This window comes from Pituophis catenifer, unplaced genomic scaffold, assembly GCF_029215685.1.
Source record: "Pituophis catenifer annectens isolate HBS135680 unplaced genomic scaffold, rPitCat1.0.hap2 SCAF_11, whole genome shotgun sequence".
Classification (NCBI taxonomy): domain Eukaryota; kingdom Metazoa; phylum Chordata; class Lepidosauria; order Squamata; family Colubridae; genus Pituophis; species Pituophis catenifer.
This window is the reverse complement of record NW_027256891.1, coordinates 11,071,102-11,097,668: the sequence shown is the minus strand read 5'-3', so window position 1 is coordinate 11,097,668 and position 26,567 is coordinate 11,071,102.

Genomic DNA, 26,567 nt, shown 5'->3' with positions numbered 1-26,567 from the left:
CCCCTTAAATTTCTACATGACAGCCCTCTTTGGCTCTTGGTGGAAAGGAAAAGAAAAATATGCATCCCTATTTTAAAAATTCAATTATGGGAGATTCGCTTATAGTCAAGTCTGGTCTGTTTTTAAAGTAATGCTGGTTCGTGTCCAGTGGTGAAATCTAAAATTTGTTACTACCGGTTCTGTGGGCGTGGCTTGGTGGTGTGAGGTAATGTGACTGGGTAGGCGTGGCCATTTTTTTTTTACTTTTAAAAGCATTTTTTCTACCGAAGAGGTGGTAAAAAAAATGCTTTCAAAAGGCTCTGAGGATCACAGCTGAGTTGCCTGATCGGGAGAGGCTTTTTTTCTTTTAAAAGCCTTTGATGATCCCAACTGAGCCACGCGATCATCAGAGGCTTTTTTTTTTTTTTACTTTTAAAAGCATTTTTTCAGCCGAAGAGGTTGTAGAAAAAATGCTTTTAAAAGTAAAAAAAAAAAAAAAAAGCCTCTGATGATTGCGCTGCATAGCTGGGCATGGGGGGGGCGGGGGCATGGATTTTTGCTAGCAGTTCTTCGAACCACCCGCCTCCATCGCTACTGGATCGGGTGATCCGGTCCGAACTGGGAGCATTTCATCCCTGTTCGTGTCCATGTTTTGTAATACAATTTCTTCTGTGAGCAAGAATGCAACAGCCACATATCTATCAGTCTTGCTGAAATTAAACCCAGAAGGCTTTTCAAACTAGTGTTGAACAAACACCTTACGTGAATTTATCCTAATATGTTCCTTAACAGGAGCCTTAATTAGACAGGGTATTAAAGCATAAGGCTCAGTCTTTAAATTAATACGGAGTCCACAGCTAGTCACAGTAATTACCAATCAGATATAATCCAAAGGAAAACATTCTGCAATCTTCCTGTCGTGAAAAAAAAAATTTCAGAAAGGAGAGGTTGACGTTAAATCAGATCTGAGACAGCAAAAACGAGAACAACTAAATGATTTTTTTGGTTATAACATGGATCCGGAAGCTCTTGGATGTTATGCATTGGCCCACGTGAGCTAGGATTTATAAACATTGCAATCCAGTTGGATTGGAGATTACTTAATAATGATTAATGATGTTAACAATGATTAATGACTAATTAAAAGTACTTAACAATGATTAACAACAATATTTTCTTCTTGTCTATTACATCTCCTTCCTTCGACTGAGTCTGCAATCACCAAAGCAAAATTTGATTTGTTGAATTCATTCCAGAGTTCGTACAACACAGCAGCCCATACATTCCTGTATACAAATCATAATACCTAGATTTGTGTGACACAAAATACACACAAAAGTTAACAAAACGCATACAGGTATTCCTTCACATATGATCACAGTTGTGCCCCAAATTATCAGTTGTTAAGTGAGGCAGCTGTTAAGTGTGTTTTGCCTCATTTTATAACTTCTTTGAACACTGGTCATAAGTCACTTTTTTTGGTGCCACTGTAACTTCAAACCGTCACTGCAGAGGTGGTATTCAGCAGGTTTTGACCAGTTCTGGAGAACCTGTAGCAGAAATTTTGAGTAGTTTGGAGAACTGGTAAATACCACCTCTGGCTGGCCCTGCCCCCATCTATTCTCTGCCTCCCGAGTCCCAGCTGATCGGGAGGAAATTCTGAGTCCCTTTAACTCTAGCTTGCCACCTCCATCAAAATTTCTTACCTTTGGTCCCTTTCTCCGTTCATTACTCAATTATGGGGATCTTCATCAGGGGTGAAATGCTCCTGGTTCGGACCAGATCGGCCGATCCGTTAGCGATGGCGGCAAGTGTTTCGGAGGACCGGTAGCAAAAATCCCTGCCCCCCTGCCCATGCCCACCCTATCACCCGGTCCCCACTTGCCCACTTGGCAGCTTGCTGCTTCTTTTGGGCTCACTCGCTTTTCCTGCCTTGCTGCAATCAATTGCATCCACTAGCAACTGAATCTGCCTGCCTGCAATCAATACAATCGGTGAGCAACTCAATCTGCCTGCCTTGTGCCTTCAATTGGGTAAGTAAGTGAGGGGTTTTTTTGGTGGGGGGGAGCTTTAAAAAAATAGTTAATTGGGTTTTTTTTAGGAGTTTTATTTTTTTTAGACATAGCAATTTAAAGTTAAGGAAGTTTTAAATTTAGCTGCTTTTATCTAAAAATATAAATAAAATAAAATAATAAAATAAAATATTTGTGCAGCTTTCTGAGATTTGGTGTGTTTCTATAGTGTTTCACTCTAACTACACAAACACACAAAATCTCACACAGCTGTATGTGGCATTTTGTGTGGAAAAAGTGTGAAAGTTGGTTTTTGAGCTTTTTGTGGCTGTGTGAGGTTCCTGCTTGTTGCAGGGGCCATTTTGGGTGAAGCGCAGCTGCTTTTACATTGTGTGTGATGTGTGTGTGTAAAGCGTGAAAGTTGGTTTTTGGTACCTCTTATTGTTTTGTGTACTTTGTTTATTATTATTGGCCATGCCCACCCGATCACCTGACCACCAAGCCACGCCCATCAATTAAGCCACACCCAAAGAACCGGTAGGGAAAATTTTTAGATTTCATCCCTGATCTTCATCCCTTAATTGGGACGTGGGTATCTCTTGGAGACTGCATCTTCTCTTCACACCTATTACCCATCCTGCACACTTGACCAAAGGGCCAGAAAGCAGCAAGGTCTTCACGCTCTTTATTTCTAACCTGGCCTGTTAAATGAGTTTCCTACATCTCTTGTCTTTGCGAGACAAAAGAAACTCTCACTGCAGCTCAGACGTACTTGAGATAACAATAAGCTTTTCTATCGTCCTGCGTTTTTAAAGGAAACCAGTTTTAGCTCCAAACACAATGGATGTCTGCTAGCATTTCTTGATAACTGGACTAAGCCCGTTCTCTGTCTCTCAGACGAATTGCATCATGAACTCTTTTTAAACAGAACAGTCTGCTTGATCTGTCCCCGTCTCCACACACACACAAACACAGCCAGCCGAGGGTTAAGAAAGCACTTGGCACGCACACAGGTCGTTATCTCAAACTTGGCAACAATATAAGCACCGTCTGCCAAGAGCTTTACTTCAACAGATAACATAAAATTACATACGCATTGTAAATAGTCCAGCAAAACAATATCCCTTCGGCAGCTTCAGGCGTTGTTCAAGTGACTAGCCAGAGTTAGTTTTTTTTCGTCACAGAGTTTTACCAGCCACCACCCTCTCTTATATAGTCTCTGGGGTGTGGTCCAGTGACTCAGTTCTAATCCCTAGCACGCCTCCTTAACTGCTGCAACCGTTTATCACGCCTTCGTTGGTGAGCATCCAGGAACGACAGCTCTCCTTCCTCGCTCTCATCAGAGACACCTGGCTCCTGGCTAATCTCCCCTTCCTCGGCCCGCACCTGAGACAGTGCCAGAGGGGAGGGGCCTGGAGAGGGAGGCCTGGCTGACTCCTCTCCCTCATGTTCGGAGCCTTCTTCCTCCAATGAGATAGGCTCAGAGGGCGGGGCCACAATACTGCTACAGTTAGTACAGGTAGTCCTCGATTTACAACAGTAAGCCGTTTAGTGACCGTCTGAAGTTGCAACAGCATTGAAGAAAGTGACTTATGACTGTTGTTCACTCTTATGACCGTTGCAGCATCCCCGTGGTCAGGTGATCAAAATTCAGATGCTTGGCAACTGACTCATATTTATGACGGTCTGGTGTGTATGTATCATGTGATCCCCATTTGTGACCTTCTGACGAGCAAAGTCAATAGGGAAGCCAGATTCACTTAACAACTGTATTCCTAACTTAACAACTTTCGTGATTCACTTAACAACTGTGGCAAGAAAAGTCATAAAACGGGGCAAAACTCACTTAACAAGTGTCTCACTTAGCAACAGAAATGTTGGGCTCAGTGATGGTCATAAGCCGAGGACTGCCTGTATTTTGTTTCACACTCTGCTTAGGGACAGGGGCATGTCTTGAATTCAAGTCTCCCACAGCACTAAGTACCTTCTAAGCCAGGGGTGTCAAACTCAAGGCCCACAGGGCAGATCCGGCCTGCAGAGTGCTTAGATCTGACCCACAGGGCTGCTCTGAAAACAGCAAACGACCGGCCCACGGTGCCTCTGCCAGAAAAAAACGGAGCTCAGGAGGGCCGCAGGTGGCAGAGGGTTGCAGGAGGCCATCGCAGTTGAAAACGAGGCTTGGGAGTCCGTTTTCGCTGGCGGAGGGCTTGGGCCACCACAAGCGCCCCCAACACGAGTGACATCGAGCTGGCCATGCCCACCCTGGCCACGTCCATCATGCCCCCTGAGGTCAAACACAACACTGATGTGGCCCTCCACGAATGCTCTAAACCACTGGTGGCGAACCTTTTACTCACTGAGTACCAAACAGGTATACGCTTCGCACATGCATGCTATCCCGCTAACCCGTGGCTCCTCCCCGTGCGCTGCACGTGCAATCGCACAATCTGCGTATGTGCACGGCTTTTGTGTGGCTCCCCCTGTGTGCTGTGTGTGCAATCGCACCATCTGCGCATGCACACAGGTTTCAGGTGGCTCCCCCTGTAGGCTGCACGCGCAATAGCACCATCTGTGCAAGCACACAGTTTTTGTGTGCGCAATGCACACGTGCGAATGCCATTTATGCTCGCATGTGCTCCGTGCAAATACTCTCGTGCGGATGCACAAATGTGCATGCATGTGCAGAAGAGCTCTGAAGACCAGCTGGGTCCCCTGAATTACACGCATGTGCACTGGAGGCTCGAACACCAGCTGGGGCGCGCATGCATGGGCAGCTGCAGGTGAGTTGGGCGACAGCTCACATACCTGGAAAGATGGCTCTGCATGCCACCTGGGGCACACATGCCCTAGATTCACCATCACGGCTCTAAACAATTCAGAAGGAACTGTGGGTGCGAAGCAAGCCTTATTCCCAGTCTCTTCTTAGAAAACCTGCCAGGGGGGCTTTTTATCAGGTTCGCCTGATACGCCAGTTGCGTCCCTTTCTGGACCGGGATGCCCTGCGCACGGTCACTCATGCCCTCGTCACGTCACGTCTGGACTACTGTAACCCTCTGTACATGGGGCTCCCCTTGAAGAGCACTCGGAGGCTCCAACTGGTCCAGAATGCAGCCGCGCAGGTGATTATGGGGGTGACTTGTCGCACCCACGTAACACCTCTCTTACGCAAGCTGCACTGGCTCCCAGTGGTCTTCCGGATGCGATTCAAGGTGTTGGTCACCACCTTTAAAGCGCTCCATGGCTTAGGACTGGGGTATATACAAGACCGCCTTCTGCCGCCGACAGCCTCCCACTGGCCAATACGCTCCCACAGAGAGGGGCTCCTCAGGGTGCCATCGGCCAAACAATGTCGACTGGCGGTGCCCGGGGGGAGAGCCTTCTCTGTGGGGGCACCAGCCCTCTGGAACGAGCTGCCCCTAGATGTGCGTATGATCCCCGATCTGTGCACCTTTCTCCGCGCCCTGAAGACCCTCTTGTTTCAACAAGCCGGGCTGGCCTAACATGAATATGAATTTTAATGGGCGTATGTTAGTTTTTTAATTTGTGGGCCAAATTTTTGTATATTTGATTTTAATGGTTTTTAAACTTTGTAAATTTTATGTGATTTAATATGGCTGTACACCGCCCTGAGTCCTTCAGGAGAAGGGCAGTATAGGAGTCTAATAAAAGTAAAGTAAAGTAAAATTATTAGGGCTTTTTTCCCCATTGTTGTTTTTAACCAATTAGTCCAACTCTTGGTGACTTTATAGGGAAACGCTCTCCATGCTATTTTTATGGCTGCTTTTAAAAAAAAAAAAAAAAAAAACTTTTGCATAATACGCTGAAATTTAAACTCTGGCAAGACAAGAGGATTGTGATGATAGCATGATAAGATGCTTTTACTCCTCCAACCCACAAAGCAATAATATGAGTAAAGTTAAGATGATTAGTTCCCACAATATGCCGAAGCACAAAATACCTCCCATTACAATGTAGCCTCAGGTAATGCAAATATAGCCGATACTTTAAGTCCACCCGGACTTACATTTCCAGCCATGATTTACTGTTGCAGGTTTCCACATGAAAAGGAAAATAAAGGAACAAAGAATCCATCTGTTATAGTGTGCCCATTTTTAAGTTTATGCCAAAGACAAACATCATAACATTTGCTTTATAAATGCAGACAATTTGAGTTTCATGGCTTTTTAGCAACTTTCGCAAACTCTTAAAATGCTATCAGTGGGAAGGGAAATGTTTTCAATTTATTGCTCCAATCTACGGAACAACACATTCTGTTCTTTGTTCTTATTCCTGAGAGTTTGATTTTGAAATTATATGGAACCATCTCCCCTGTAAGTGGTAGTGGTGGGATTTCCCAGGAATTTCTCTGGTCCCTTAAACAACAGTATATAAAATATTTATATAGCGTTTTTATGTAGCAAATATAACATCAGTTGGTCGTAAATGTCCTACAAATGTGGGCAGCTTTAGCACATTAGGTTTTGTTCCTTTATTTTCATTGTCTTGTCAACTAATAATAAATAGAAATAGAGATAGTGAAAGAGATAGATGACTAAAAACCTTGTTGACATGACCTTTAATTGGGCGAAATAGTGCATTATAAGGCAACAGTTTTTGAACCAAGGTACCTCAAATGGGCTAATTTACAGAATGTGTTCAAAATCTGAGATCCATGACTTCTGAGGGAATGACATTTGGGAAAGCTGGCTTGACTGGTTCAGTGCTACCGGCTGGTGATAGCATTGCTGGGATGCTGCTGGGGTCACATGACTTTCATTTACAATGTTCTGTGACAGTTTCCCAGCCAGTCTAACAATACCTTATTTTCTTCTCCAGCCAGCAGCAGCCACTTACCTGCCTGCTGGGAGGGGGGAGGGAGGGAGGGAGGGAGGAAGGAAGGAAGGAAGGAAGGGAGAGAGGGAGGGAGGGAGGGAGGGAAGGAGAGAGGAAGGATTTCTGCTGCCCCTTGACAGCCTCCCACAAGGACACTCAATGGAGAAACCAGTAGGAAGTCAGAAGTCACTTCTGCTCCCACTGCTTTTTTGCCCAACCTTGATCATTCTGTTTCTCTTGTTAGGTAAGAAAATCCCTCTAAAATGATGACCTACCAGGGCACAGCTTGTCTAGTTAAATCTAAGGATCAGTATTCCAGTCTTTCACGGGGGGTGGGTGGGTGGGGGAGAGTTATTGACAATAAACCAGGATTAACAACAGAATAACTACTGAAGGAACCATGAAACCTATTCACAGCCAATGTTTTCAAAGTCATAGAAACATAGATACATAGATTCAGACCTTTGAGCCAACATTTTTCAGAAGCGATATTACTAAGAACGTTTCTGATTTATTCCTTCCAGAGGAAATAAATACCATTTTGTAGAATTTTCCACATGGTTTATTTTCCTGGTTTTTTTTCCTTTCAGTATCTGGCAGAAGCCACTCTTTTCTCCATATTCCACAATGTCCCAGAAAAATGTTACAGAAGGATGGAAAATGCAGATGATTATTCTGTCTGCTTTCTCTTCCATGAAAGAGAAAATGAATGTGAGAAACCTGTATCCTTGTAATGGGTAGCCATTCACCCCAATTCCTGAATAAAAATTCCAGGTTCTGTTTGGAAAATGTTGAACAAATATTTGCTACTGTATGAGAAGACTTGGCAGAACATGGGGGTGGAGTGAAAAGTGGGATCAGCCTAGAATCCCTACATAGTGACAAGAGAATCAAGTCCAACCTCCCCTTGAGTGCTATTTACTTTTTTAAAAAAACTCTAATTAGGTATCAGCCACTAGTTGAGAAGATTCCTATGCATAAATGTCTATGGAGATTCTCACTCATCGGATCATGGTTGTCCCAAAAGTGCTTTCAAAAGCCAACTTGACTTTTTTTCTTTTTCCTTGAAGACATTTTGCTTTTCATCCAAGAAGATTCTTTAGCTCTACAGACCCCTCACAGATCTCCAGAACTGAAGAAGCTTCTTGGATGAGAAGCAAAATGTTTTCAAGAAAAAAAACAAACAAACAAAGTCTAGCTGCCTTTTGAAAAAGCACCTTTGGGATTTCTGTGCATAGGTTGTTCAGCAATAAATCAGCTTAATCGAACCTTCACGTTTTGACCTGGTCTTTCACAGTGGTGGTGCAGTGGTTAGAGTGCAGTACTGCAGGCTACTTCTGCTGCCTGCAATTTGGCAGTTCAAATCTCACCGGGATCAAGGTTGACTCAGCCTTCCATCCTTCCGAGGTGGGTAAAATGAGGACCCAGATTGTTGGAGGAAATATGCTGAATCTGTAAACTGCTTAGAGAGGGCTGTAAAGCACTGTGAAGCGGCATATAAGTCTAAGTGCTATTGCTATTGCTAATTGCATGCTAATTCAGCTCACTGCCAGGAGTTCAATCCTCACTGGCTGAAGGTTGACTCATCCTTCCATCCTTCCGAGGTCAGTAAAATGTGGATCCAAATTGTTGGCGGCAATATGCCGCTTCTGTAAACAGCTTAGAGAGGGTTGTAAAGCAGTATATAAGTGCTATTGCTAACTGCTATTGCTATTTGCGCCTGACAGTTATCCAGAAATTCAATGAAAAATTGGAGAAGCCATTTTACATACAAACCCACCAATGTATTTTTATCCCCACAAGTGGATACAGTAAGTCAGAAACACAAGTTTCTTGCATATAAATAACAAGTACAATTCCCTTTCATGATGCACATGTAGAAAATTACAGAGACTTGCATTTATGCCCTGTGCCATTTCTTAATGAGGAGGAATCTTGCACCATATACATCTTTTCACCGCAATATCTTCTCTATTCTGCAAGGATGTGACAGAAATACATAATTCAAGGATGATTTACACACACACACACACACACACACACACACACACACACACACACACACACATGGGGTGCTGTTTCAGGTAAGCCACCCCCAGGGAGTCTGAACTCAGGAGTGAAAAGATGAAATAGTCAAGAGTTATGCACTGATTTTATTATTATTAATTCTTTTCCTAGAGGGAGATGGGAAATATTATATTTATGGGATGTGCTCAGAGAGAGAGAGAGAGAGAGAGAGAGAGAGAGAGAGAGAGAGAGAGAGAGAGAGAGAGAGAGAGAGAGAGAGAGAGAGAAGTATTCTGTTTATCTGTCTAAGTATTTACCAGCATAGAATCTGATCCTTATGCAGATATTTAATCTCTGTTTTTCTCATTATCGGTCACAACTTTCTGACTCCTGAAGGAGTTATTAACGATACAGTATACCCTCTGTTCATCAAGCCTTTTGCAACATTTCCAAACCTACCTTGAAGCTCTGGGGAATTTTGATTGACAGCTTGGCCACTCCACCTTAGAGTATCCTGCATTCGAAGTTTAAGTGGTGGGAATTAGAGTAGTGCTTTATTCCTGTCCCTATTTAAACTGCTTTTAGAATCATCAGTTGCATATATTTTATAAAAGAGAATTAGAATATGGCCATTTTCTTCATAAGGGAGAAGTAATCTCTGCCGCAGTTCTCCGACTGCTAAGAAACATAGTAGGTGCTTCTTATTTTTTTTTTACTACAGGTCATAGATCAGTGATGGCTAACCTTTCTGGAGTCATGTGCCAAAAGTGGGGGGGAGTGTGTGGGGGGGGTCGTGCACGTGTGTGCCCACCCATAATTCAATGCACCACACACATCCCACACATATGCACGCGACCCCCCCCATGCTTTTGGCACACGATGGCACTGGGGGCCTGGTAGGCCTGTTTTTCACCCTTCCCAGACTCCAGAGGGTTTCTTGGAGCCTAGGGAAGGCGAAAACAACCCGTTTGCCCACTTCCGGTGGGCCCAAAAATCAGCTGGCTGGTGAGCACATGCGTGCCAGAGCTGAGCTAGGGCAATGCTTGCATGCCCACCGATATGGCTCCGTGTGCCACCATAGGTTCACTGGTCATAGATGCACCAAGTGCATCAAGATAAAACACAGTAAAATAACATAAGAATAGTATGACACTCTAATACGCCACTCAAACATTACCAGTAAATTAATTTATTTTTTAGCAAAGCACAAATTCTACAGGCTACAGATGCAAACTTAGGAATAGTGTATGTTGTTATCTTCCGGGTTTAAAAATCCTCTGGATGTCTGGGTAATAACCTAATGGGGGAATATCCTGTTTTATAATCCTAATATTAATACCCTTCAATAACCTAAAGCCATTTGTTAAGTAGTGAAGAAGTACAGACTACCCCACTTTCCTCAAAGAGACAAACCTCTTGTCTTACATCAAAAGAGCATAACAAATATAACCAGAAGCTTCCACCCTAATTTGTCTGCACATCTCTTTCTTTATGAAAGTAGCATCTTTGCTGAAATTCTGTATTATTTTAACCTCCTTCAAAATAAATCTTACTTATCAGAACTCTGGGAACCTTGTCCTTTGAATTAATTACTTCTAATCCAGGCTGCCATCACAAAGAAACCTGACAGACAGGTCCCATTATGCTTGGCACAGTCTTATTCATTATCTATCTATCTATCTATCTATCTATCTATCTATCTATCTATCTATCTATCTATCTATCATCTATCTATCTGTTCTGACCTAGGCTTCCTGATATAGTAAAAACCACACAATTAGTCCCAAAAGCCCCTTTATTTTATTTTAACGGCTGTGAATTCCTTTCATTCACAGCATGTGCTAAATCACCAAGAGTTTATAAAGAGTCCAACAGAAGTCTGCCACAGCACTTTGGATAAGGCTGGTAAACACTCACCTTTATCTTCTTTGTCACGCTGCCAAAGACCTAATTGGCAATTATCTTGGCAAGGCCACACGGAAACACAGAGTCAAAAACGGAGCTTCAAAGTACAAACCGACACCATCCACAACGTTGCTTCCTGCAAAGGCCCAGGTGCCTTTGCTCTTCTTTTAAGTCTTATGGGAGGGGCCAATCATCTCCAAGTCTTACTCCCGAATCATCCCTTTTGTTTTAACTGTTCTTGCCTTCTGGCAGCTCTGCGCATGCGCACACTAGGAACAGGCTCCCCCTGTTTCTCTGCCTCTCTGATGTCCAACTCTGGAGGCTCCGGAGTCACCACATTGCTCCCAGATAGCCCTGGCCCCATCTCTACCTCCGATGCAGAGCCCTTGTCTGAGTCTTCCCCAGACTCCAGGACTGGCCCATGTTCCTCCCCAGCCTCCTCACTGTCCGACTCTGCTGCCAGCTCTGCAGGCTGCTGGCGGACCACAACACTATTTATCTATCTATCCATCCATCCAGCTAGCTAACTAGCTATCTTTCATTTGTTCTCCAGACTGAGCTATACCAGGTGGTTCTCAGAACAACATATTGTTCACCAATTCAAAGCATGGGTCAGACAGGAAGGACCTGTGATCAATCTGGATGGGTGGGATAAATACAAAATTTGAATCCACCTTACGTCATTTCTAAGACTCATCAGTAAAGCATGACCTCCTGATAGCTTAACTTTATTCAGCTCCTAGGCTAGACATGGCAGAAATCTCCCAGACATGAGTTTTCTGGATAAGAATCTTTATTGCAGACAAGAATAAAGCCATAGAAAGCAGCCCATTGTCATTGAAAAAATACAAGTGACTCTTATATAAATGTTTTTCCCCCCCTTCTTCTGTTCAATCATGTCTGATTCTCAGATACTGCCTGGACAAATCCCTGCATTTTTCTTGGCAATGTTTTTTAGACAACATTATCTAAATTTGCAATACTCCCTTCCTAGGTTGAGAGAGAGAGTAACTGGCCCAAAGGTCACCCAGCTAAGGTGTTGCTAGAACTCACCCTCTCCCTGTATATAGCCTGATGCCATAACCATTATTCTAAACTGGCTCATATACCCATGGCAGATTGCACTTACAGCTTTTTCTTCCCATGGTTCCCATGAATAATTGAAGATAGATAGATTAGATTAAATTAGATTAGATTAGATTAGATTAGATTAGATTAGATTAGATTAATGGATGGATGGATGGATGGATGGATGATAGATAGATAGATAGATAGATAGATAGATAGATAGATAGATAGATAGAATGAGATTTCACAGAACTAGGGCTGTAGAACAACTAAGTTTATGTAGGTAAAACCTGGCTAGAAAGAATATGCACATAAAAGCCTACGAAAAAGGAAAAAAGACACATTGTACCTTTACAGGGAGGATATCTGAGAAGTGGGTGTGGCTCACCAAAGACGCCTTAAGAGGCAGAAATAGCTATCTGAGTCTCCCAGAGAGCAACACAGAGTTGCAGTTTGTCAGCAGAAAAAAGGCCCAGAAACTGGTGAATGAGATTTCACAGAACTAGGGCTGTAGAACAACTAAGTTTACGTAGGTAAAACCTGGCTAGAAAGAATATGCATAGATAGATAGATAAATAGATAGATAGATAGATAGATAGATAGATAGATAGATAGATAGATAGATAGATAGATAGAATTCTTTATTGGCCAAGTGTGATTGGACACACAAGGAATTTGTCTTTGGTGCCTATGCTCTCAGTGTACATAAAAAGAAAAGATACATTCGTCAAGAATCATAAGGTACAACACAGTTGTGAAATCCAATTTTTTTTACTACTGGTTCTGTGGGTGTGGCTTGGTGGGTGTGTTGTGGCTTGGTGGGCGTGGCAGGGGAAGGATACTGCAAAATCTCCATTCCCATTCCATTCCAGGGGAAGGATACTGCAAAATCCCCATACTCTCCCCACTCCTGAGGGAAAGATATTGCAAAATCTCCATTCCCACCCCACTCTGGGTCCAACCAGAGGTGGTATTTGCCAGTTCTCCGAACTACTCAAAATTTCCGCTACCGGTTCTCCAGAACCTGTCAGAACCTGCTGGATTTCAACCCTGGTACAACACTTAATGATAGTCATAGGGTACAAATAAACAATCGAATCATAGTAGGAAACAATCAATATAAATTGTAAGGATACAGCAACATGTTAGTCATGCAGTCATATGTGGGAGGAGATGGGTGATAGGATTAGCTGCAGTACTTGAAAGCAACTGGTTGTTGACTGTTCACACCACAGACATCTCCAACATGGGAACTGCTGGCCCTTAACAGAGGCTACTTCACATGACTTCCAAGCTACAAACTTGAGAAGGGTCAACTTTCTTGTAAGGCAGAGAAGAACAATGAAAGGACTGACAGGAGCACTCCCCAGTCATTGTGCCTAAGGCCCCTCTCCATTCCTCTCTTTTGGCAAACAGAGCTGTGTATGTCAGGGCCGGATTTAGATGAAAAGAGGCCCTAGGCTATTCCACTTATGAGGCCCTTTCACCTATAGTGAAAGTGTAATTTTAATTTTGCTAACAATTTGAATGTAGGCCCCTCTTGATCTTGAGGCCCTAGGCTGAAGCCTAGTTAGCCTATAGGAAAATCCGGCCCTGGTGTATGTTCTCTGTGGTTCCTAAACTAGCTTCCTGTCCTTAAGGTATAATGGAACATCTTAATTAGGTGTAGTTTTGAAATTTGGATTCCTCCAGCACCACCACCACCAGCAGTCCTGTTAGTTTTCATACATGGAACTGAGGAATTATTGTCAGCCATTCAGTCATGTGTTCCAATACTTGAGGGGCTGCCACAGAGAGGAAGGGGTCAAGCTATTTTCCAAGGCACCTGAAGGCCAGACAAGGAATAATGGATGGAAATGGATCAAGGAGAGATCAGAAATAAGGAGAAACTTTCTGACAGAGCCATCAACCAATGGAACAGAAGTTGCCTTTGGAAGTTGTAGGAGCTTCATCACTGGAGGCCTTCAAGAAGAAACTGGACTGCTATTCGTCAAAAATGTGTAGGATCTCCTGCTTGGGAGGGGGGGGTTGGACTAGATGACCTACAAGGTCCCTTCCAACTCTGTTATTCTTTATCTATTATGTCTGACCCTTGGCCACTTTATGGCTCAGCATCTCCATGCTCCTCTGTCTTGCACTGCCTCCTTCTCAGTGGCCATCCCAGTACCATCCTTCATAGTGCCCACCCAATGGGTATAAGGGCAGACCCTTCTCCTTTTTTCCTCTGATCACCCCTAGCCTGATTGATAGCTTGCATGATATGACACCGAACTGGGGAGTATGTTGCCTTTTATTTTGCTCAACCACCTAAATACTCTTTGGCAACTATGGCAACCTAGACAAGAGTTCTGCTTCCAACCTTGACAACTCCTGAACCCCAAAGAACTGAGCAGTTTTGTTCTGAAGAAAGGCAAAAGTCTTTCTACCACCTGTCAGCTGCTCATCTTCGCTTCTTTGAAACTCTCTAGCAACTGCCATAAGCGGGGGAGGGGGGTTGTCATCTGGGAGGGGAAGCGTGCTGGAGGTGTGAAAGAATGCTATGGGAAATTGGGGAGCATGGACACTAACAGGAACCAGAGGTGCCAACTGAGCCATCTGCTGAGCTTCAAGGACAGCAATCCTGGGAAAGGAATTTACACTGGTGCCTGAGCCACCAAGTTCCCAAAACATTGGGAATGAGACCTGATTGGACTGGTCTTCGCGAAGGGAGAAGGTTTTGGACATTGGGGATTGCTTTCAATATATGTGTCAGGTTTCCAACACCGCCAACAAAAGAAAACTCCGAAGTTTGAGTTTCCTCAAAGTTCCATTTTATTAGAGATGTCATATTGGCACATCTGGGAAAACCCGAATCTGAAAGCTTCCAGGTTTTCTCCACCCAAAGGAAAGTTCAAGTCCCTACCCAACACCCACATGTCCATCACATGGTCCAATCAAAGCACCATCCCAACTGGAGATGCCTCCCATTTCCAGCCATCCAGGTGCAGGGCAAGATGTCCTTGACTCTTTGAGAAAGGAATGTTGTTATGACTATATGGCCTAGGCCCAGGATATTTGGCAGACCATCTGCAGCCAGCAACAGCTTCCCATCGCTCAGTGCGTTCCCACAGGGAGGGCCTACTCAGGATGCTGTCGGCCAGACAGTGTCGGCTGGCGACCCCCAAGGAGAGAACTTTCACTGTGGGCGCACCCGCCCTTTGGAATCACCTCTCTCTGGAGCTCTGGGTGGCCCCAGGCCTTCGCTCTTTCTGCCGTCGGCTGAAAATTTGGCTATTTCACCTGGCCGCCTTGGACTGATGGGGGTTTTAATCTGGGTTTTATTGAATTTCTTAATTTTAACTTGGACTTCTGTTTTAATGGTTTGTTTGTTCTGTTTTAATTGTTGTGAACCGCCCTGAGTCCTGTGGAGATAGGGCGGCATAGAAGTCCCATTAAATAAATAAATAAATAAATAAATATATCACCTTGGCTCCATACAATCCCCCCTCCCATTTCCCCACATTAGTAATTGTGGCAGGACTGAAGGCCCAACAAAAAAGATGAATTCCAGGCCTGACAATATTACTTTCACGTAGTTTTTCCTCAGAGCTTGCCTCATCCATGCTGCACTCAGCATCTCTAGTAAAAGTACCTTTTCTCTAAAACCGATAGAGTCAAGGATTGTTCTTTCCTAGGGAGTAGCTGGGGCCAGTGTGACACCACCCCAGAGTATCTTAATTGTTCTTTTCCTGGACAGTTGGACACACTTCCAAACACAGCACTAGGTGTAACCTCTTTTTAGTTTCTAATATTTTTCAATTTCAAGGCACTCTTGGCAATAAAATGGAGGCTTTGTTTAGCAAATAGGATTGAGGCCTGGAGATCACTGTAAGAGATATCCACTGGTGTTTTAAGGTTTCCAGGTACCCAGATACCAACCACTGGGGCAGAATTTCTCCAGTTCTCCCCTATTCTAATGCTTTACAAAATTTCATTGACTGTGGTTTACTGCTTCAGTTCAGTTTCTTTAGGTGACTCCATAACTTCAACTCATTTCCATAGTTTTTCTTTGTTTTTGTTCTGCATAAACATAAGCATAATTGTAGGGGATCATAAATCATCACAAGAATATGGGCAAATTGAAAGGTTAGAAAATCTACACCAAAGCATAAGTGACAAGAAGTGGCAGAAAAAACACCTATGGCCTCCCATTCCTTTACTGCTGTAAAGCTCTCCTACTGAGTAAGGTGACGTGGCATTTATTCTTCCAAAACAATGAGGACTGCAACAGCTGAGCAAACAAGTCCCTTTGTTTGAATCCCTTTCCTTGATTTCCCTTCTTTGAAGGCTATGAGAAATCTAATCCTTTTAAAAATCAGTTCTGTGTGGAGAGGATGTCATCATATAGGCTGTGCAACAACATATAAAAAAGATGTTGAGACTTTGAAAAGAGTGAAGAGAAGAGAAACTAAGATGATTAAGGGCCTGGAGACTAAAACATATCAAGAATGGTTGCAGAAATTGGATATGGCTAGTCTAGAGAAAAGAAGGACTGTGGGGGGGACACTTCCTTTTTAAATGTCAATTTTAATTTGTTTTTAAATTATGGGGTATTTTAAATTTGTTCAGCCAAATTATTTAATTCGTTTTTATTTTATTTTAAATTTTTGTATTTATGTGTTTTATCCTGTGGCTGTTCACCGCCCTGAGTCCTTCGGGAGTAGGGCGGTATAGAAATTTAATAAAATAAAATAAAATAAATAAAAATAGCAGTATTCCAGTGTTTGAGGGGCTGCCATAAAGAAGAGGGGGTCAACCTATTTTCCAAAGCACCAGAAGGCAGAATAAGAAACCATGGATGGAAGCTAATCAAGGAGAGAAGCAACCTAGAACTAAGGACAAATTTCAAATTTCCTAACAGTGAGAATCAGTGGAAAGGCTTGCTTTCAGAAGTTGTGGGTGCTTCAAAACTGGAGGCTTTTAAGAAGAGACTGGAGAGCCACTTTTCTGAAATGGCATAGGATCTCCTGCTTGAGCAGGGGGTTGGACTAGAAGACCTAGAAGGTCCCTTCCAACTCAATTATTCTGTACTCGTATTCTAATATTCATGTAAAGCACAACATCAACATGAAATTCCACATACCATCAACACAAATCACAGATCAGTCATAACATCTGGGATGAATTATGGCATAAGAGTTATCTCAAGTGCACATGTGAGAGCGGGTGTGTGTGTGTCTCATCCAGCTCTTTTCACAGGATTAGGCAGACAGATTAACAGATTAATAGAGTTGTAAGGGACCTTGGAGGTCATCTAATCCAACCCCCCCACCCAAACAGGAGTCCCTACACCATTTCTGACAAATGGCGGTTCAATCTCTTCTTGAAAGCCTCCAGTGATGAAGCTCCCACAACTTTTTTTTTTCTTTAATTTATATGCCGCCCTTCTCCGGAGACTCAGGGCGGCTTACAATGCGTTAAGCAATAGCCTTCATACTTTTGTATATTTATACAAAGTCAGCTTATTGCCCCCACAAACTGGGTCCTCATTTCACCTACCTTTGAAAGGATGGGAGGCTGAGTCAACCTTGAGCCTGGTGAGAATTGAATTTGCAGTAATTGCAAGCAGCAGATGTTAATCTGTTAATAACAGTGCTTTAGTCCACTGTACTACAGGCTCTTTTGACTTCTGAAAGCAACATTTATTTCATAGGCTGATTGTTCTCACTCTCAGAAAATTTCTCCTTTATTTCCACGTTGAATCTCTCCTTGCTCAGTTTCCATCCATTATTCCTTGGGTGCTTTCGAAAATAGCTTAACCCCTTCCCCTCTGTGGCAGCCCCTCAAATATTGGAACCCTGCTATCATGTCTCCCCTGGTCCTTCTCTTCACTAGACTAGCCATGCTGATTCTCTTTGAAGCAAGTCATTTCAAAGATAGCCAGACCACAAGTGATGGAAGACCTTAAAGATGATCACCAGCACCTTGAATTGTACCCAAAGCAAACTAGCAGCTACCATCTCCTACAAAGTCTGTATTATGTGAGAATACCTATTGTCCTGGTTAACATGTGATCCACTGCACTTTGCAGTAATTGCAGTTTCCAAGGGGGTCTTCTAGAGCAGTCCCATGTCAAGTACAGTAGTTCATCTTGAGAGATAATAAGGGCACAAGTAACCATAACCATCATCTTCTAGTCCAGAAAATCACAACTGGTCACCAGCTGAAGCTGGGCAAAGGCTCTTCTGGCCAGAGCTTCCATCTGTTTTTTTTCTGCAGGAGCTGAGATCCAAAAACTCCATTCCATCTGTAGGAGCAGAACTCCATCCAAAGCTAAAGTTGATTTCACCTCAGAGATAACCAGCTTCCGAATCTACAACCGCTCTATTAATGCTAACCGATTTCTTCTCATAAGGGACACAGTGGCTCAGTGGCTAAGACACTGAGCTCGTCAATCGAAAGGTCGGCAGTTCAGCAGTTTGAATCCCTAGTGCTGCGCAATGGGGTGAGCTCCCATTACTTGTCCCAGCTTCTGCCAACCTAGCAGTTCCAAAGCAGTAAAAAATGCAAGTAGAAAAATAGGGACCACCTTTGGTGAGAACGTAACAGCGTTCTGTGCGCCTTTGGCGTTGAGTCATGCCGGCCACACGACCACAGAGATGTCTTCAGACAGCGCTGGCTCTTCGGCTTTGAAACGGAGATGAGCACCGCCCCCTAGAGTCGGGAACGACTAGCACATATGTGCTAGTTCCTCATACAGATCCTTTCAGCCTTCAGGGAAGTCTTCTACTTGTTCAGGTTAAGACTCAAATTTTATCCATCTAAGAAAGAGGATTTTTTTTAACCTATGTGAATTTGTAAAGAACATATTTTAGTCGATTTGCTTTTTAAAATCTTAACAGAAGAAAAGGTGTTTTTTTCTCCCTCTTACAATCACCATGTTTTACACGTTTGTCTTTTGGCATGCTTTAGTGGGTGGAAAAGAGTGCAATTAAAGTACATTAAAAAAACACATTCAGCAACTTTTGGGGAAGAAAAAAAGTACCTTAAGCAACATTTCTTCTTAAAATGAACACAGAATGGTAAAAAGCACTAATCAATTGAAAGAAAACACATCCAAAAACATAAAGTTCTACATAACTTTACCCCCAATTTCTTACATAGGCTATTTTTATGCATACATACTTGTATGAATGTGCACCTTGTAGGATTTAAACTCATTTTTTTTCACCAACAGATGGCACTCAAGGTGGTTAGCAAAAGAGATCCAGATATAATTGATGTAAAAGTTAATTAAAAACACACCCTAAAATTTTCAAGATGTTTTGAAACCTGAGTCCAGATTTATTCAGAATGCAAACAGTACATTGTCCTAGACTGGACTTTTTGTTCATCTAGTTCAGTTTTATATATTGCAGCTAATTGGACTATCCAAGCTCTTTTTTACTTCTTTACCGAAGTTAGCGTTATCATCTACGACTTGAGGTCTACTAATGATGCTAGCTGGGAAGGCTGAAAATTTTAGTCCCTGGATAATTAGAAGGTAGCAGGATACGAACGTTGAAATAACTCAAATGAAATTAGGATACCATTGCCTCAAGCATATATACATCTAACTGGTCTGTTAGTTGCATTTAGGTGTCTGTCCAACCAGAATATCGGTAAACATCATTAATGCTCCAATTCTACATCACTGGTAGAAAAGCCACCAAAAGTTATATAAATACATGAGATACAAATACATGAGATGAGGTGTAAATCAACCAAGAAAAAACACATCGTTGCAGCAAATGAAAGATAGACACACCAAACTTTTTGTGTGTAGAATAGCTACAGGTAGTCCTAGACTTATGACCACAATTGAGCCCAACATTTCCATTGCTAAGTGAGACATTTGTTAAGTGAGTTTTGCACCACTTTTCAATCTTTCTTGCCACAGTTGTTAAGTGAATCATTGCAATGGTTAATAACATGGTTGTTAAGTGAATCAGGCCTCCCTCATTGACTCTGCTTGTCACGTGGCCTGGGGTCATTTAAGTAACTGTCATAAATACATGCCAACATCTGAATTTTGATCATGCGACCATGGGGATATGGCAACGGTCGTAAGTGTGAAAAAGTGAAGTCACTTTTTTCAGTGCTGTTGTATCCTCGATTGGTCACTAAATGAATGGTTGTAAGTTGAGGACTACTTGTTCCTAGTTCTGGAACTTGTATGGATAACATTGAGTTTATGGATTCTGCCTATCTAAATGGACTACATTTTTTTTTTAAAAAAGCAACATGTATGTTAAACTGGGCTAGATACTCTTTTTTTTTTTTTTTATTGCAAAAGTTTTACAATTACATTTTCACCCCTTTTTTCACCCCCCCACCTCCCTCCCCAAACTTCCCATCCACCCTAACCCTCCCTAACCCTCCCCCCCCAGACTTCCCTATTACATACTCATAACTAATAACACTAATATATAAACCTGAACCCATCCCTCCCCCTATATAATTTTTCCTCTTTGTCTCTTTACATAAAAATATTTCTAATACATTATTTTCAAATAAAAGCTATTTGATACTTTCTGGTTTGGTATTTGTTCTGAACATATTCTATCCACCTTTTCCATTCCCATTCGTAAGTCTCTTGTGAACAATCTTTTAGATACGCTGAAATCTTCGCCATCTCTGCAAAGCTGGCCATCTTCAAAGTCCATTCCTCGATAGTAGGCAAAGCTTCATTCTTCCAATATTTACCTATCAACAATCTAGCTGCTGTTATCATATACAATATTAGTTTTATTTCACCCCGTGTAAAACCCTTAACTATACCCAATAAAAACAATTGTGGAGAAAATTGAATTTTTTTCTTCAAAACATTCTGCATGACCCACCAAATTTTTATCCAAAAAGCCTTAACTTTCCTACAGGTCCACCAAACATGATAATATGTAGCATCTACACAATCACATCTCCAACATTTTGGCTGAACATTAGGGTACATACATGACAACTTTTTAGGATCTAAATGCCATCTATAAAACATTTTATAAAAATTTTCTCTCAGGTTTTGCGACTGTGTAAATTTAACATTCTGAACCCAAATTTTTTCCCAAGTTTCCAGCATCACTGGTTCTTCAAAATTCTGTGCCCACTTAATCATACAATCTTTAACTAATTCCGTTTCTGAATCTCTTTCTAACAAAACATTATACAGCCTTTTAATATGCATTGGACCTTTCTCTCTTATATGTCTAACCAATTCTTCCTCATGCAACATAATACCAGTTTTTTGGTCCTCTTTCCATCTCATTTGTAATTGATTATATTGTAACCAGGTTAAATTAATCCCTTCGTCCAACAGTGTCTGCAATGTCTTCAGCTGCCATCTGCCCGCATCTGTAAAAAGAACCTCTTTGTATAAAAACCCCCCGAGTGACATTATATTTGTATTCCACAAGGTATGACCAAGATCCAGCCATAGCGGTATTTTATAATCCCATTTGAGTCGGTGCTTCTTCCAAACTCTCATCAAAGAATCTCTGAGTATATGACTTTTAAATACTTTATCAACTTTATCATCATAAAATAAATAAGCATGCCATCCAAATTCAAGATCAAAACTTTCTGCATTCAATATTCCAGCCTTTTTATTTCCAAACCAGTCACTTGTTAAAGTTAAAGCTGCTGCATCATAATATAACTGTAGGTTTGGGAGTTTAAGGCCTCCTCTTTCTGGAACATCTTGCATAATTTTCAATTTCACTCTCGGCTTTTTCTCGTTCCAGACAAACTTATTCACACCAGACTGCCAGACTTTCAGTTGTTTATCACTTTTAAGCACCGGAATCATTTGAAACAAAAACAGAAATCTTGGCAAAATATTCATCTTAACTGCTGCTATTCTTCCAAGTAAAGACAGTTGCAGCTTTTTCCAGGTCTCCATGTCTTTCTGAACCTCTCGCCACAACACCTCGTAATTATTTTGAAACAATTTCATATTTGATTCTGCAACCTGAATTCCAAGATATTTTACCTTAGGTACAATTTCAAAACCTGCCCTCCTTTCAAGCTCATGTTTACGATCTTGTGTCATATTCTTAACTATCATTTTAGTCTTTTTTGAGTTCAGTTTAAAACCTGAAACTCTACCATAGTCTTGTATAATGTCGTTCATCAGGATTATTGATTCCATTGGTTGTGATAGGGTAACAACCAGATCATCTGCAAATGCCTTTATTCTATAATCCTCTTGCCTTATCACTATACCTTTCAAGATTTTTGAGTCCCGTATTATATTTAGCAAGACTTCCAATGTTAATATAAATAAAAGTGGGGACAACGGACATCCCTGTCTTGTTCCTTTTTCAATTTTAAACTCTGTCGTCAAACTTCCATTAATAATAATCTGTGCTTTTTGCTCTTGATAAATTGCTGAAATCGCCTGTATAAATTGGTCCCCAAAGCCCATCTTTTTTAAAGTCTTTAGTAGAAAGTTCCAATCCACTCTATCAAAGGCTTTCTCCGCATCCAAGAAAACCAGCACTGCAGAAATCTGTTTATTCTTATCAAGATATTCCAATAAGTCTATTACTTGCCTTACATTATCCTTCATATATCTGCCCTCAATAAATCCCGCTTGGTCCTCATGAATCACTTTTTGAATTACTGGCATCAACCTGTTGGCTAATACCTTCGCATAAATTTTATAGTCTGTATTCAAAAGAGATATTGGTCTGTAGTTCTCTGGTTTTTTAGGACCAACTTGTTCCTTTGGTATCAAAGATATATAAGCAGTTGTCCAAGATGGGGGTATTTTACCCCCTTGTTGAATATTACAAAATAAATCTCTAAGTTGTTCCACCATTTCAGCTTGTAAAGTTTTGTAATACACTGCTGTCAAACCATCCGTGCCAGGCGCTTTAGCTGTTTTTAGCTGCTTAATTGCTGCTATTATCTCCTCCACTGTTATAGGGTAATTCATTCTTTCCTTTTGTTGATCAGTAATTTTTGTAATTCTCTTATCCTTTAAATATTTTTCTATAAGTCCATTCTGCACCTCTTCTTTGGCATATAATTTAGTATAATAATCCACAAAAGCTTCTTTAATTAATTTTTGTTGAAAAATTTCTTTCCCTCCAATGTCAATACTATCAATAGTCCGTATACTTTGTTTTTTCCTCAGTGTGTAAGCCAACCATCTGCCCGGTTTATTAGCATTGCAAAATGTATTATGCTTTGCGTATTGTAAACTTGTTGCAACTTGTTCCGCCATAAGCATTTGAAATTGGTCTTTCAAAAGTTTTATAGCACTTCTTATTCTTTCATCTGTTGGGTTTTTAATAAGTAACTGTTCCTTATTCTTTATTTCCATTTCCAACTCAGATCTTTTCTTTTGTCGGAACAGTCTGTGTTTAGAATTCATGTAGATAAGTACCCCTCTCATATAAGCTTTACTAGCGTCCCAAACAATTTCAATTGGGGTACCTTTATTCAAATTTATTTCAAAAAATTCTTTCAAATGCTTTTTAAGTTCTATTGTATTTTTTTCATATCTAAACAAGTTCTCATTTAATCTCCAAGAACGTCTCTCAACCTTATCCATCTCAATTTCTATCCATACAGGGCTATGGTCAGTCAAAGTTCTTGGAAAAATCTTTGTTCTTTTTGTCTTAATAAGTAAATCATTTGACAACAGAATAAAATCAATCCTAGAAAAGGATCTATGTCTATCGGAAAAAAAAGTGTAATCCAATTCATTCGGATTATGTATTCTCCAAACATCTTTTAGTTCCATATCTTCTTTCATATCAAAAAAAGTCTGCGGTAGTCTAATTCTAGACTTTGCCAAGCTCTTTTTATCTAATTTAGAATCAATTACTCCATTCCAGTCTCCCATAAATAAAATAGATCTATAGTCCCATTGCAATATTTTAGTATGTAACATCTTGTAAAAACAATCCTGTTGTTGGTTAGGAGCATAAATTCCAATCAAAAGAATTTGACCATTTGCTGTAAGCAATTCAATTGCTACAAACCTACCATCTTGATCTACTTCTATAATTTTTGCTGTTAATTTTTTATTTACATAAATAACCACACCATTCTTTTTCTGCGAAGTTGAAGATATATAATGCACTCCTAATTTTGAATTTATCAAATATTTCTGATCTTGAGTTGTAATATGTGTTTCTTGTAAGCAAATTATATCATTATTAAATTGTTTCAAATATGTAAATATTTTCTTCCTTTTCTGTGCTGAATTCAACCCATTAACATTCCAAGATAGACACTTAAGGGTCATCGGCCTGTTTCTGGAGCGCAGAGCAAAATATTTGAAGTTCATCCAAAAGCTTCGATCTTGCTCTTCCCATAGCTCCACTCTCTTGTGGGGTACTCTTAGCTGCCATCTTGTCTTGTCTTTCCTGTTGTTGTTGTTGCTTTTGTTTAAGTAGCTTGGATTGAGCTCTAGTTATACGTTGATCTTTAACTTCAGTCAGCTGAATCAAATCCAAAATTGGAGAAGAATCCAGCAAGGGCTCACTCAGAAAACCTCCTTCTGCACCTTGCACATTTTCTAATTCTTGCTTGGGCTGTTCTTCTGACTGCCTCTCTTCACTCTCCTTAATCTCCAAAACTGTAGATGTACGTGGAGATGGTGTTCTTTCCTTAAGAATAGTACTATAAAAATGTTGTGCCTTCTCCACGGTATTCAATCGATATCCTTCTCCCTTATATCTAAAAATTATCCCAGCTGGTGCATCCCACCGGAAGGGTATCTGTAAGTCTTTCAGTTCCTTAACAAGAAAACCAAACTCTTTTCTAGCTTTCAGCATTTTAGGAGGTAATTCTTTAAAAATTACAAGTCGTGAGCCCCTCACTTCTACAGAGGTGTGAAAAGATTTTTGGAGGATTTCATTTCTAATTTCTCTCTCAGTAAAGTATATGACCACATCTCTAGGCAATTGTCTTTGTCTGGCCACCCAAGAGTTGACTCTGTAAATTTTATCTATTTTGTGAAATACCAAATCAGGGTTAACTTGTAAGATCTTAGCCAGGGCTTCAGAGCAAACTTGTCTCAAATCCTGTCTCTCCTCCTCTCGAATTCCCCGAAGCCGTATGGCAAATTCCATCGCCCGGAATTGTATCATGACAATCTCATCTTCAATTCTCTGCATTTTATTATCAGCTTCTTCAATTTTATAGTCATTATCTTTCATCCTAACATTAACTTCTAATTTGAGTTCTTCAACTTTAAAATCAACTTTCCCAATAAAATTTGCCAGGCCAGACGCCACTTCTGATATTTTTTTGGTCACCATATTTTGATTCTGCTTCACCATATCTTTAACTTCATTAATTTCCTGCAGAAATTCCTCATGTGATTTTTGAAGTTTATGATCTATTTCCTGTTGAGATTCTTGAAATTTTTCATCCAAAGTTTTAGCAATAAAGTCTTTTAAATCTCCCACATCAAGTTCTTTTTTCTGAGTTTGTAGTTGTTGAGCAGGGGGAAGTTGCGTTTGATGTTTGTGTGTGGGGGATCCCCCCCCTGATGCCTTCCCTTCCTGCTTCTTTGAAGCCATTGTGCCACGTAGGCTAATTTTTCTAGAGAGGGAAGTTCTTTTTCCTTTCCCTCTTCCACAAAAGCTTCTAAAAAAGTCCCCCAAATTTAGTCAAATAAAACTGAAGTAAAGCAAAGTCAAATTTTAGCAAAAAGAAATGTTTTCCTTTAGGTAAGACAACTTTGTAGCAACTTTTCAACTTTGTAGCAAAGCAGAGAGGCTTCACAAATTCACTTTCACTAGCTCGTTAACTCAAGCGCTGGACGCCATATTTTTTCCAAATCACTTTCACTCGCTCACTTTCTCTTGATTTAAAAAGTCAATAAAGCACTAATACTTGCAATTTTCAGGTTTCTGGATTCAAGTTGGTATTTCCGCTATTTGTTAGAATTAGTTCCTCTCACTTTAAGAGTTTGCTGCTGTCGGCTTGTTCTGCTGAAGGCAGAATCGTCCCACGCCGCCCGGAGTCTCCGCAGGTTGGAAGGGAGCCGCTCCTGTTTTCACCCCCAGAAACAATTCCCTGGGGGGGTTACAGGGGCTCAACCTGTGCCCTGCTGTCTCTGCTCCTGCAATCTTCAAGATTTCGGAGTTTTCGAGCCGCTCCTCGTTCGCGGGGCGGCTCTACAGGCGGCGGGGCTGGCGGTCTTAGAAAATCACCGCCGTCGCCGAAGCTCGCAAACCGGAAGTCCTGGGCTAGATACTCTTGAATCTGTATGCAACCAATGACTTATTGTTTTAGGGGCGTTTAATTTACAAAATGGCATTAAATCCATTTCAAAAGATACAATTATAATTATAAAGGCATTCCTAAGGGAAATTTTGCTTAAAATGTTTATCTTTCCACTATCATCGTCTCCTTTTTTAAAAAAAATACCTGCCACAAATGGCTTGATATTAATTGGGCGGTTTGCCAGCAGCAAGCCAAAATGAACATCTGGACATCTTCAGCAAACCTCTGGCGCTTGGTCCACCAGGACTCAGCCTTACTTTGCTACTGGCTATTTTTGTTTTGCTATCCTAGAAAAAGAAAGAAGAAAAGAAAAAAGAGCAGCCCAAACTGCCAACAATCAGCACACCACAAAATAAACAAGTTCCTGTATTTTTGCATTTTGTTGTGCATATTCTGAAAATATGACTAGCGTGCATTGATACATAGATCCTTCACTGCTGCATGGCATATATTGCAGCCCAAATCTGGCAATACTAAATGCAGCAAAATGTGCTCTTATTT